This window comes from Pleurodeles waltl, chromosome 6 (genome assembly GCF_031143425.1).
Source record: "Pleurodeles waltl isolate 20211129_DDA chromosome 6, aPleWal1.hap1.20221129, whole genome shotgun sequence".
Classification (NCBI taxonomy): domain Eukaryota; kingdom Metazoa; phylum Chordata; class Amphibia; order Caudata; family Salamandridae; genus Pleurodeles; species Pleurodeles waltl.
The window spans coordinates 385,292,527-385,305,863 of NC_090445.1; the positions used below are offsets into that span (position 1 = coordinate 385,292,527).

Here is a 13,337-nt window from a genome sequence, read left to right on the forward strand (position 1 = left end):
TTTGTGTGATGATGCTATCCTTTTGCCATTTATATGAGTTATATTTTATTCAATTTGGTTGATCAACATTTTTTGCAGCTCTTCAATTTATGGCTATTCATGCGACTATACTGTTTTTATTATTCTTGTTATTTAGCAAATTTCTTTTTGAATACACTGATGTGAATGCATAGTTCACAAGTCAGCACATCATAATGCAGTGAAACGAATCGTCCCGAAGGCGATGTGATCCTAGGGACCCGGAGGAGTTAGACAGGAAGATTCTGAATAGAAGTAAATAATCTTTAGCAAGCGCCATCTTTAATCTGAGTTTAATTTTTCCTTTCATTGAAATGATTTAAAAAAGATAATGCAGTTGCTCCAGGTGAGGCTCGAACTCACAACCTCGGCATGGCTCAGTGCAAGTACTGCTGTATAAGTACCGCGCGCTAACCGATTGCGCCACTGGAGCTCACACATACACCATGAGTCCAACTGCGCCACCTAGAGGTGACTTAGTAGACGACAGGATCGTCATCAACATACCGTATGCAAGATCAGCTCACATGCAAACATGTTACCCTGATTACTACAATTACAGTGGAACCGGAAAAGATTCTATAATTGTCCTGTAACATAAAATTCAGTCTTTTGAAAACCACATTCAATTATATCTCGTCAGTTCCGACAAAGTCTAGGGGAATCTAATTGTTATGTCTCATAAGCACAAAGGAGGAATTTAGCCAGAAAATGATATGTTGGACCCAAGTTGGGGGAAGGTGGGTAGTTGGATATCTTACTTCAACTGTTTTCATTTTAGCTACAGACTAGTGTCAACAGAGTACCTCGTGTGTACAAATGCTTTAAATCCTGTTACAGGGTGGATGAAGTGGGTGAGTGGTTAAGGTGGCGGACTGCCCATACAGTGTGCTCTGCATGTGTGGATACAAATCCCACCATCGTCAAAGTCCGATCATGTTGGTTTTTGAAGGTCAGCACTGCTCCCAGTATAATTACGCTCTCTTTCGAGACACATCCAGAAATCGTTAGATGATCCCATCTGGCTAATCCATTGTAGCAAATACATTAAATAAAATAGAGGGTGTTGTGTTTATTAGAAAGTTAGTCTTTCATGGAGAGCCCAGAAGAATGTCTTTCCTTCAAGCATGGCCTTCTACTTAGTTTGGATATCTGGAAGGAATAGAAAGCAGCTCTTACTACTAAAGTGTCAGCTGTTTGAAGAGCCATTTATTTATGTCTGCCCTGCACTGACATATCCCTTCTGATGATTAGTTTCCTGTAAATGTCTCAGATTGCAGAGATACTAACTACTGATATCCATATCCTGAGTAATGTGAGTTCTTTAATATTCTCCTAAGAATATAGAGTTTTGCCACCTTCCACGAAAAGTGCCTTAAGAATGTAGTTTAATGTGTGCCTATATGTTGACATTCATAAGTACATAGGTTTCCAGTCATACTCTGAAACTCACAGCTGGCCGCATTCTGCCTTAAGACTACATATGGCACTCTGAGATATGGAAATCCTCCGGCTTTGTAGCTCAGTGGCAAAGCACGGATTTTTTGGAACCAGGGGACACGAGTTCAATCCTCATCAGGATCTTCTGTTTATGTTTTAAATCTTAACTCTTTTCAAGTTATTTCACCTAGGAATCACACCTCGTTTTAAGCTTGCTTATTGTCAACGTTCCCTTTTCTGCTTTTATCTTAGCAAGAAGACTTGAATAATACCAGAGAACTACGACTCATTCGTCTCCCCTTCCGATTGCCTGACAAACGCCTGACAAACGCTGTTCTCACCCTGCTAGGCAAAACCAGATAATAACTCAATGTTTACCGTCCCTTGGAAAGGTTGAGCGAGTATCTGACCTCTCTTTCTGCTCAATCTGCTTCCACATAACGAGCGTTATAGGGCTCGAGCAGTGGCACCTTGGAGATTTTAATTTATTTCCTCTCAAAACACTATAGCTCCCAGATACCTCGGCTCTCAGGAAAATGAGGTGAATCCTCAAAACCCCAGCCACCACTCACCATAAACATCCTTTTCTCATGCTCTCTGTTCAAATGATACAACTTATCTTGTACTTAAAGTGAAAGTGAATGCAGGCAGACTTGTTTGATAGATTTGGTGACCTTGATTGGTTGGGGTGGATAAAGAAGTGAACCTGGTGTCTCAAGAAGTAGAATCAGGATGGGGATGAGGAAAAGAGAAATTGAGCATGGACCACAATCACAGGTTAGAGAAATACGTGTCATGAATGAAATCATTTTTAAAAGTTGACTTCTAGCAGGCATTATTTTTCAAAATTGCAGACAAATTAAAAATGAATTTTGTATTGGAGGAACAATCACAGCACACAAGAGGTACAATCTACTTTAGAGGAATAGCATATTTGGCTAAGGCCTTTGTGTGATGATGCTATCCTTTTGCCATTTATATGAGTTATATTTTATTCAATTTGGTTGATCAACATTTTTTGCAGCTCTTCAATTTATGGCTATTCATACGACTGTACTGTTTTTATTATTCTTGTTATTTAGCAAATTTATTTTTGAATACACTGATGTGAATGCATAGTTCACAAGTCAGCACATCATAATGCAGTGAAACGAATCGTCCCGAAGGTGATGTGATCCTAGGGACCCGGAGGAGTTAGACAGGAAGATTCTGAATAGAAGTAAATAATCTTTAGCAAGCGCCATCTTTAATCTGAGTTTAATTTTTCCTTTCATTGAAATGATTTAAAAAAGTTAAAGCAGTTGCTCCAGGTGAGGCTCGAAATCACAACCTCGGCATGGCTCAGTGCAAGTACTGCTGTATAAGTACCGTGCGCTAACCGATTGCGCCACTGGAGCTCACACATACACCATGAGTCCAACTGCGCCACCTAGAGGTGACTTAGTAGACGACAGGATCGTCATCAACATACCGTATGCAAGATCAGCTCACATGCAAACATGTTACCCTGATTACTACAATTACAGTGGAACCGGAAAAGATTCTATAATTGTCCTGTAACATAAAATTCAGTCTTTTGAAAACCACATTCAATTATATCTCGTCAGTTCCGACAAAGTCTAGGGGAATCTAATTGTTATGTCTCATAAGCACAAAGGAGGAATTTAGCCAGAAAATGATATGTTGGACCCAAGTTGGGGGAAGGTGGGTAGTTGGATATCTTACTTCAACTGTTTTCATTTTAGCTACAGACTAGTGTCAACAGAGTACCTCATGTGTACAAATGCTTTAAATCCTGTTACAGGGTGGATGAAGTGGGTGAGTGGTTAAGGTGGCGGACTGCCCATACAGTGTGCTCTGCATGTGTGGATACAAATCCCACCATCGTCAAAGTCCGATCATGTTGGTTTTTGAAGGACAGCACTGCTCCCAGTATAATCACGCTCTCTTTCGAGACACATCCAGAAATCGTTAGATGATCCCATCTGGCTAATCCATTGTAGCAAATACATTAAATAAAATAGAGGGTGTTGTGTTTATTAGAAAGTTAGTCTTTCATGGAGAGCCCAGAAGAATGTCTTTCCTTCAAGCATGGCCTTCTACTTAGTTTGGATATCTGGAAGGAATAGAAAGCAGCTCTTACTACTAAAGTGTCAGCTGTTTGAAGAGCCATTTATTTATGTCTGCCCTGCACTGACATATCCCTTCTGATGAGTAGTTTCCTGTAAATGTCTCAGATTGCAGAGATACTAACTACTGATATCCATATCCTGAGTAATGTGAGTTCTTTAATATTCTCCTAAGAATATAGAGTTTTGCCACCTTCCACGAAAAGTGCCTTAAGAATGTAGTTTAATGTGTGCCTATATGTTGACATTCATAAGTACATAGGTTTCCACTCATACTCTGAAACTCACAGCTGGCCACATTCTGCCTTAAGACTACATATGGCACTCTGAGATATGGAAATCCTCCGGCTTTGTAGCTCAGTGGCAAAGCACGGATTTTTGGGAACCAGGGGACACGAGTTCAATCCTCATCAGGATCTTCTGTTTATCTTTTAAATCTTAACTCTTTTCAAGTTATTTCACCTAGGAATCACACCTCGTTTTAAGCTTGCTTATTGTCAACGTTCCCTTTTCTACTTTTATCTTAGCAAGAAGACTTGAATAATACCAGAGAACTACGACTCATTCGTCTCCCCTTCCGATTGCCTGACAAACGCCTGACAAACGCTGTTCTCACCCTGCTAGGCAAAACCAGATAATAACTCAATGTTTACCGTCCCTTGGAAAGGTTGAGCGAGTATCTGACCTCTCTTTCTGCTCAATCTGCTTCCACATAACGAGCGTTATAGGGCTCGAGCAGTGGCACCTTGGAGATTTTAATTTATTTCCTCTCAAAACACTATAGCTCCCAGATACCTCGGCTCTCAGGAAAATGAGGTGAATCCTCAAAACCCCAGCCACCACTCACCATAAACTTCCTTTTCTCATGCTCTCTGTTCAAATGATACAACTTATCTTGTACTTAAAGTGAAAGTGAATGTAGGCAGACTTGTTTGATAGATTTGGTGACCTTGATTGGTTGGGGTGGATAAAGAAGTGAACCTGGTGTCTCAAGAAGTAGAATCAGGATGGGGATGAGGAAAAGAGAAATTGAGCATGGACCACAATCACAGGTTAGAGAAATACGTGTCATGAATGAAATCATTTTAAAAAGTTGACTTCTAGCAGGCATTATTTTTCAAAATTGCAGACAAATTAAAAATGAATTTTGTATTGGAGGAACAATCACAGCACACAAGAGGTACAATCTACTTTAGAGGAATAGCATATTTGGCTAAGGCCTTTGTGTGATGATGCTATCCTTTTGCCATTTATATGAGTTATATTTTATTCAATTTGGTTGATCAACATTTTTTGCAGCTCTTCAATTTATGGCTATTCATGCGACTATACTGTTTTTATTATTCTTGTTATTTAGCAAATTTCTTTTTGAATACACTGATGTGAATGCATAGTTCACAAGTCAGCACATCATAATGCAGTGAAACGAATCGTCCCGAAGGCGATGTGATCCTAGGGACCCGGAGGAGTTAGACAGGAAGATTCTGAATAGAAGTAAATAATCTTTAGCAAGCGCCATCTTTAATCTGAGTTTAATTTTTCCTTTCATTGAAATGATTTAAAAAAGATAATGCAGTTGCTCCAGGTGAGGCTCGAACTCACAACCTCGGCATGGCTCAGTGCAAGTACTGCTGTATAAGTACCGCGCGCTAACCGATTGCGCCACTGGAGCTCACACATACACCATGAGTCCAACTGCGCCACCTAGAGGTGACTTAGTAGACGACAGGATCGTCATCAACATACCGTATGCAAGATCAGCTCACATGCAAACATGTTACCCTGATTACTACAATTACAGTGGAACCGGAAAAGATTCTATAATTGTCCTGTAACATAAAATTCAGTCTTTTGAAAACCACATTCAATTATATCTCGTCAGTTCCGACAAAGTCTAGGGGAATCTAATTGTTATGTCTCATAAGCACAAAGGAGGAATTTAGCCAGAAAATGATATGTTGGACCCAAGTTGGGGGAAGGTGGGTAGTTGGATATCTTACTTCAACTGTTTTCATTTTAGCTACAGACTAGTGTCAACAGAGTACCTCGTGTGTACAAATGCTTTAAATCCTGTTACAGGGTGGATGAAGTGGGTGAGTGGTTAAGGTGGCGGACTGCCCATACAGTGTGCTCTGCATGTGTGGATACAAATCCCACCATCGTCAAAGTCCGATCATGTTGGTTTTTGAAGGTCAGCACTGCTCCCAGTATAATTACGCTCTCTTTCGAGACACATCCAGAAATCGTTAGATGATCCCATCTGGCTAATCCATTGTAGCAAATACATTAAATAAAATAGAGGGTGTTGTGTTTATTAGAAAGTTAGTCTTTCATGGAGAGCCCAGAAGAATGTCTTTCCTTCAAGCATGGCCTTCTACTTAGTTTGGATATCTGGAAGGAATAGAAAGCAGCTCTTACTACTAAAGTGTCAGCTGTTTGAAGAGCCATTTATTTATGTCTGCCCTGCACTGACATATCCCTTCTGATGATTAGTTTCCTGTAAATGTCTCAGATTGCAGAGATACTAACTACTGATATCCATATCCTGAGTAATGTGAGTTCTTTAATATTCTCCTAAGAATATAGAGTTTTGCCACCTTCCACGAAAAGTGCCTTAAGAATGTAGTTTAATGTGTGCCTATATGTTGACGTTCATAAGTACATAGGTTTCCACTCATACTCTGAAACTCACAGCTGGCCGCATTCTGCCTTAAGACTACATATGGCACTCTGAGATATGGAAATCCTCCGGCTTTGTAGCTCAGTGGCAAAGCACGGATTTTTTGGAACCAGGGGACACGAGTTCAATCCTCATCAGGATCTTCTGTTTATCTTTTAAATCTTAACTCTTTTCAAGTTATTTCACCTAGGAATCACACCTCGTTTTAAGCTTGCTTATTGTCAACGTTCCCTTTTCTGCTTTTATCTTAGCAAGAAGACTTGAATAATACCAGAGAACTACGACTCATTCGTCTCCCCTTCCGATTGCCTGACAAACGCCTGACAAACGCTGTTCTCACCCTGCTAGGCAAAACCAGATAATAACTCAATGTTTACCGTCCCTTGGAAAGGTTGAGCGAGTATCTGACCTCTCTTTCTGCTCAATCTGCTTCCACATAACGAGCGTTATAGGGCTCGAGCAGTGGCACCTTGGAGATTTTAATTTATTTCCTCTCAAAACACTATAGCTCCCAGATACCTCGGCTCTCAGGAAAATGAGGTGAATCCTCAAAACCCCAGCCACCACTCACCATAAACTTCCTTTTCTCATGCTCTCTGTTCAAATGATACAACTTATCTTGTACTTAAAGTGAAAGTGAATGCAGGCAGACTTGTTTGATAGATTTGGTGACCTTGATTGGTTGGGGTGGATAAAGAAGTGAACCTGGTGTCTCAAGAAGTAGAATCAGGATGGGGATGAGGAAAAGAGAAATTGAGCATGGACCACAATCACAGGTTAGAGAAATACGTGTCATGAATGAAATCATTTTAAAAAGTTGACTTCTAGCAGGCATTATTTTTCAAAATTGCAGACAAATTAAAAATGAATTTTGTATTGGAGGAACAATCACAGCACACAAGAGGTACAATCTACTTTAGAGGAATAGCATATTTGGCTAAGGCCTTTGTGTGATGATGCTATCCTTTTGCCATTTATATGAGTTATATTTTATTCAATTTGGTTGATCAACATTTTTTGCAGCTCTTCAATTTATGGCTATTCATGCGACTATACTGTTTTTATTATTCTTGTTATTTAGCAAATTTCTTTTTGAATACACTGATGTGAATGCATAGTTCACAAGTCAGCACATCATAATGCAGTGAAACGAATCGTCCCGAAGGCGATGTGATCCTAGGGACCCGGAGGAGTTAGACAGGAAGATTCTGAATAGAAGTAAATAATCTTTAGCAAGCGCCATCTTTAATCTGAGTTTAATTTTTCCTTTCATTGAAATGATTTAAAAAAGATAATGCAGTTGCTCCAGGTGAGGCTCGAACTCACAACCTCGGCATGGCTCAGTGCAAGTACTGCTGTATCAGTACCGCGCGCTAACCGATTGCGCCACTGGAGCTCACACATACACCATGAGTCCAACTGCGCCACCTAGAGGTGACTTAGTAGACGACAGGATCGTCATCAACATACCGTATGCAAGATCAGCTCACATGCAAACATGTTACCCTGATTACTACAATTACAGTGGAACCGGAAAAGATTCTATAATTGTCCTGTAACATAAAATTCAGTCTTTTGAAAACCACATTCAATTATATCTCGTCAGTTCCGACAAAGTCTAGGGGAATCTAATTGTTATGTCTCATAAGCACAAAGGAGGAATTTAGCCAGAAAATGATATGTTGGACCCAAGTTGGGGGAAGGTGGGTAGTTGGATATCTTACTTCAACTGTTTTCATTTTAGCTACAGACTAGTGTCAACAGAGTACCTCGTGTGTACAAATGCTTTAAATCCTGTTACAGGGTGGATGAAGTGGGTGAGTGGTTAAGGTGGCGGACTGCCCATACAGTGTGCTCTGCATGTGTGGATACAAATCCCACCATCGTCAAAGTCCGATCATGTTGGTTTTTGAAGGTCAGCACTGCTCCCAGTATAATTACGCTCCCTTTCGAGACACATCCAGAAATCGTTAGATGATCCCATCTGGCTAATCCATTGTAGCAAATACATTAAATAAAATAGAGGGTGTTGTGTTTATTAGAAAGTTAGTCTTTCATGGAGAGCCCAGAAGAATGTCTTTCCTTCAAGCATGGCCTTCTACTTAGTTTGGATATCTGGAAGGAATAGAAAGCAGCTCTTACTACTAAAGTGTCAGCTGTTTGAAGAGCCATTTATTTATGTCTGCCCTGCACTGACATATCCCTTCTGATGAGTAGTTTCCTGTAAATGTCTCAGATTGCAGAGATACTAACTACTGATATCCATATCCTGAGTAATGTGAGTTCTTTAATATTCTCCTAAGAATATAGAGTTTTGCCACCTTCCACGAAAAGTGCCTTAAGAATGTAGTTTAATGTGTGCCTATATGTTGACATTCATAAGTACATAGGTTTCCACTCATACTCTGAAACTCACAGCTGGCCACATTCTGCCTTAAGACTACATATGGCACTCTGAGATATGGAAATCCTCCGGCTTTGTAGCTCAGTGGCAAAGCACTGATTTTTTGGAACCAGGGGACACGAGTTCAATCCTCATCAGGATCTTCTGTTTATCTTTTAAATCTTAACTCTTTTCAAGTTATTTCACCTAGGAATCACACCTCGTTTTAAGCTTGCTTATTGTCAACGTTCCCTTTTCTGCTTTTATCTTAGCAAGAAGACTTGAATAATACCAGAGAACTACGACTCATTCGTCTCCCCTTCCGATTGCCTGACAAACGCCTGACAAACGCTGTTCTCACCCTGCTAGGCAAAACCAGATAATAACTCAATGTTTACCGTCCCTTGGAAAGGTTGAGCGAGTATCTGACCTCTCTTTCTGCTCAATCTGCTTCCACATAACGAGCGTTATAGGGCTCGAGCAGTGGCACCTTGGAGATTTTAATTTCTTTCCTCTCAAAACACTATAGCTCCCAGATACCTCGGCTCTCAGGAAAATGAGGTGAATCCTCAAAACCCCAGCCACCACTCACCATAAACATCCTTTTCTCATGCTCTCTGTTCAAATGATACAACTTATCTTGTACTTAAAGTGAAAGTGAATGCAGGCAGACTTGTTTGATAGATTTGGTGACCTTGATTGGTTGGGGTGGATAAAGAAGTGAACCTGGTGTCTCAAGAAGTAGAATCAGGATGGGGATGAGGAAAAGAGAAATTGAGCATGGACCACAATCACAGGTTAGAGAAATACGTGTCATGAATGAAATCATTTTAAAAAGTTGACTTCTAGCAGGCATTATTTTTCAAAATTGCAGACAAATTAAAAATGAATTTTGTATTGGAGGAACAATCACAGCACACAAGAGGTACAATCTACTTTAGAGGAATAGCATATTTGGCTAAGGCCTTTGTGTGATGATGCTATCCTTTTGCCATTTATATGAGTTATATTTTATTCAATTTGGTTGATCAACATTTTTTGCAGCTCTTCAATTTATGGCTATTCATGCGACTATACTGTTTTTATTATTCTTGTTATTTAGCAAATTTCTTTTTGAATACACTGATGTGAATGCATAGTTCACAAGTCAGCACATCATAATGCAGTGAAACGAATCGTCCCGAAGGCGATGTGATCCTAGGGACCCGGAGGAGTTAGACAGGAAGATTCTGAATAGAAGTAAATAATCTTTAGCAAGCGCCATCTTTAATCTGAGTTTAATTTTTCCTTTCATTGAAATGATTTAAAAAAGATAATGCAGTTGCTCCAGGTGAGGCTCGAACTCACAACCTCGGCATGGCTCAGTGCAAGTACTGCTGTATAAGTACCGCGCGCTAACCGATTGCGCCACTGGAGCTCACACATACACCATGAGTCCAACTGCGCCACCTAGAGGTGACTTAGTAGACGACAGGATCGTCATCAACATACCGTATGCAAGATCAGCTCACATGCAAACATGTTACCCTGATTACTACAATTACAGTGGAACCGGAAAAGATTCTATAATTGTCCTGTAACATAAAATTCAGTCTTTTGAAAACCACATTCAATTATATCTCGTCAGTTCCGACAAAGTCTAGGGGAATCTAATTGTTATGTCTCATAAGCACAAAGGAGGAATTTAGCCAGAAAATGATATGTTGGACCCAAGTTGGGGGAAGGTGGGTAGTTGGATATCTTACTTCAACTGTTTTCATTTTAGCTACAGACTAGTGTCAACAGAGTACCTCGTGTGTACAAATGCTTTAAATCCTGTTACAGGGTGGATGAAGTGGGTGAGTGGTTAAGGTGGCGGACTACCCATACAGTGTGCTCTGCATGTGTGGATACAAATCCCACCATCGTCAAAGTCCGATCATGTTGGTTTTTGAAGGTCAGCACTGCTCCCAGTATAATTACGCTCTCTTTCGAGACACATCCAGAAATCGTTAGATGATCCCATCTGGCTAATCCATTGTAGCAAATACATTAAATAAAATAGAGGGTGTTGTGTTTATTAGAAAGTTAGTCTTTCATGGAGAGCCCAGAAGAATGTCTTTCCTTCAAGCATGGCCTTCTACTTAGTTTGGATATCTGGAAGGAATAGAAAGCAGCTCTTACTACTAAAGTGTCAGCTGTTTGAAGAGCCATTTATTTATGTCTGCCCTGCACTGACATATCCCTTCTGATGATTAGTTTCCTGTAAATGTCTCAGATTGCAGAGATACTAACTACTGATATCCATATCCTGAGTAATGTGAGTTCTTTAATATTCTCCTAAGAATATAGAGTTTTGCCACCTTCCACGAAAAGTGCCTTAAGAATGTAGTTTAATGTGTGCCTATATGTTGACGTTCATAAGTACATAGGTTTCCACTCATACTCTGAAACTCACAGCTGGCCGCATTCTGCCTTAAGACTACATATGGCACTCTGAGATATGGAAATCCTCCGGCTTTGTAGCTCAGTGGCAAAGCACGGATTTTTTGGAACCAGGGGACACGAGTTCAATCCTCATCAGGATCTTCTGTTTATCTTTTAAATCTTAACTCTTTTCAAGTTATTTCACCTAGGAATCACACCTCGTTTTAAGCTTGCTTATTGTCAACGTTCCCTTTTCTGCTTTTATCTTAGCAAGAAGACTTGAATAATACCAGAGAACTACGACTCATTCGTCTCCCCTTCCGATTGCCTGACAAACGCCTGACAAACGCTGTTCTCACCCTGCTAGGCAAAACCAGATAATAACTCAATGTTTACCGTCCCTTGGAAAGGTTGAGCGAGTATCTGACCTCTCTTTCTGCTCAATCTGCTTCCACATAACGAGCGTTATAGGGCTCGAGCAGTGGCACCTTGGAGATTTTAATTTCTTTCCTCTCAAAACACTATAGCTCCCAGATACCTCGGCTCTCAGGAAAATGAGGTGAATCCTCAAAACCCCAGCCACCACTCACCATAAACATCCTTTTCTCATGCTCTCTGTTCAAATGATACAACTTATCTTGTACTTAAAGTGAAAGTGAATGCAGGCAGACTTGTTTGATATATTTGGTGACCTTGATTGGTTGGGGTGGATAAAGAAGTGAACCTGGTGTCTCAAGAAGTAGAATCAGGATGGGGATGAGGAAAAGAGAAATTGAGCATGGACCACAATCACAGGTTAGAGAAATACGTGTCATGAATGAAATCATTTTTAAAAGTTGACTTCTAGCAGGCATTATTTTTCAAAATTGCAGACAAATTAAAAATGAATTTTGTATTGGAGGAACAATCACAGCACACAAGAGGTACAATCTACTTTAGAGGAATAGCATATTTGGCTAAGGCCTTTGTGTGATGATGCTATCCTTTTGCCATTTATATGAGTTATATTTTATTCAATTTGGTTGATCAACATTTTTTGCAGCTCTTCAATTTATGGCTATTCATACGACTGTACTGTTTTTATTATTCTTGTTATTTAGCAAATTTATTTTTGAATACACTGATGTGAATGCATAGTTCACAAGTCAGCACATCATAATGCAGTGAAACGAATCGTCCCGAAGGTGATGTGATCCTAGGGACCCGGAGGAGTTAGACAGGAAGATTCTGAATAGAAGTAAATAATCTTTAGCAAGCGCCATCTTTAATCTGAGTTTAATTTTTCCTTTCATTGAAATGATTTAAAAAAGTTAAAGCAGTTGCTCCAGGTGAGGCTCGAAATCACAACCTCGGCATGGCTCAGTGCAAGTACTGCTGTATAAGTACCGTGCGCTAACCGATTGCGCCACTGGAGCTCACACATACACCATGAGTCCAACTGCGCCACCTAGAGGTGACTTAGTAGACGACAGGATCGTCATCAACATACCGTATGCAAGATCAGCTCACATGCAAACATGTTACCCTGATTACTACAATTACAGTGGAACCGGAAAAGATTCTATAATTGTCCTGTAACATAAAATTCAGTCTTTTGAAAACCACATTCAATTATATCTCGTCAGTTCCGACAAAGTCTAGGGGAATCTAATTGTTATGTCTCATAAGCACAAAGGAGGAATTTAGCCAGAAAATGATATGTTGGACCCAAGTTGGGGGAAGGTGGGTAGTTGGATATCTTACTTCAACTGTTTTCATTTTAGCTACAGACTAGTGTCAACAGAGTACCTCATGTGTACAAATGCTTTAAATCCTGTTACAGGGTGGATGAAGTGGGTGAGTGGTTAAGGTGGCGGACTGCCCATACAGTGTGCTCTGCATGTGTGGATACAAATCCCACCATCGTCAAAGTCCGATCATGTTGGTTTTTGAAGGACAGCACTGCTCCCAGTATAATCACGCTCTCTTTCGAGACACATCCAGAAATCGTTAGATGATCCCATCTGGCTAATCCATTGTAGCAAATACATTAAATAAAATAGAGGGTGTTGTGTTTATTAGAAAGTTAGTCTTTCATGGAGAGCCCAGAAGAATGTCTTTCCTTCAAGCATGGCCTTCTACTTAGTTTGGATATCTGGAAGGAATAGAAAGCAGCTCTTACTACTAAAGTGTCAGCTGTTTGAAGAGCCATTTATTTATGTCTGCCCTGCACTGACATATCCCTTCTGATGAGTAGTTTCCTGTAAATGTCTCAGATTGCAGAGATACTAACTACTGATAT

At 40.1% G+C, this 13,337-nt stretch overlaps 6 non-coding genes across 6 annotated transcripts; all 6 read right to left on the bottom strand.

Moving 5' to 3' along the window:
- Positions 1-356: 356 nt before the first annotated feature.
- TRNAI-UAU (transfer RNA isoleucine (anticodon UAU)) lies at positions 357-451 on the bottom strand. Its single transcript has 2 exons — positions 414-451; positions 357-392 (listed from the first exon to the last, which is right to left on the bottom strand). It is a non-coding gene; the product is annotated as a tRNA-Ile (tRNA).
- A 2,309-nt stretch (positions 452-2,760) lies between these two features.
- On the bottom strand, positions 2,761-2,855 carry TRNAI-UAU (transfer RNA isoleucine (anticodon UAU)). The gene is made up of 2 exons: positions 2,818-2,855; positions 2,761-2,796 (listed from the first exon to the last, which is right to left on the bottom strand). It is a non-coding gene; the product is annotated as a tRNA-Ile (tRNA).
- Positions 2,856-5,164: 2,309 nt separating this feature from the next.
- TRNAI-UAU (transfer RNA isoleucine (anticodon UAU)) lies at positions 5,165-5,259 on the bottom strand. The gene is made up of 2 exons: positions 5,222-5,259; positions 5,165-5,200 (listed from the first exon to the last, which is right to left on the bottom strand). It is a non-coding gene; the product is annotated as a tRNA-Ile (tRNA).
- A 2,309-nt stretch (positions 5,260-7,568) lies between these two features.
- TRNAI-GAU (transfer RNA isoleucine (anticodon GAU)) lies at positions 7,569-7,663 on the bottom strand. Its single transcript has 2 exons — positions 7,626-7,663; positions 7,569-7,604 (listed from the first exon to the last, which is right to left on the bottom strand). It is a non-coding gene; the product is annotated as a tRNA-Ile (tRNA).
- A 2,309-nt stretch (positions 7,664-9,972) lies between these two features.
- Positions 9,973-10,067, bottom strand: TRNAI-UAU (transfer RNA isoleucine (anticodon UAU)). The gene is made up of 2 exons: positions 10,030-10,067; positions 9,973-10,008 (listed from the first exon to the last, which is right to left on the bottom strand). It is a non-coding gene; the product is annotated as a tRNA-Ile (tRNA).
- Positions 10,068-12,376: 2,309 nt separating this feature from the next.
- Positions 12,377-12,471, bottom strand: TRNAI-UAU (transfer RNA isoleucine (anticodon UAU)). The gene is made up of 2 exons: positions 12,434-12,471; positions 12,377-12,412 (listed from the first exon to the last, which is right to left on the bottom strand). It is a non-coding gene; the product is annotated as a tRNA-Ile (tRNA).
- Positions 12,472-13,337: the final 866 nt, after the last annotated feature.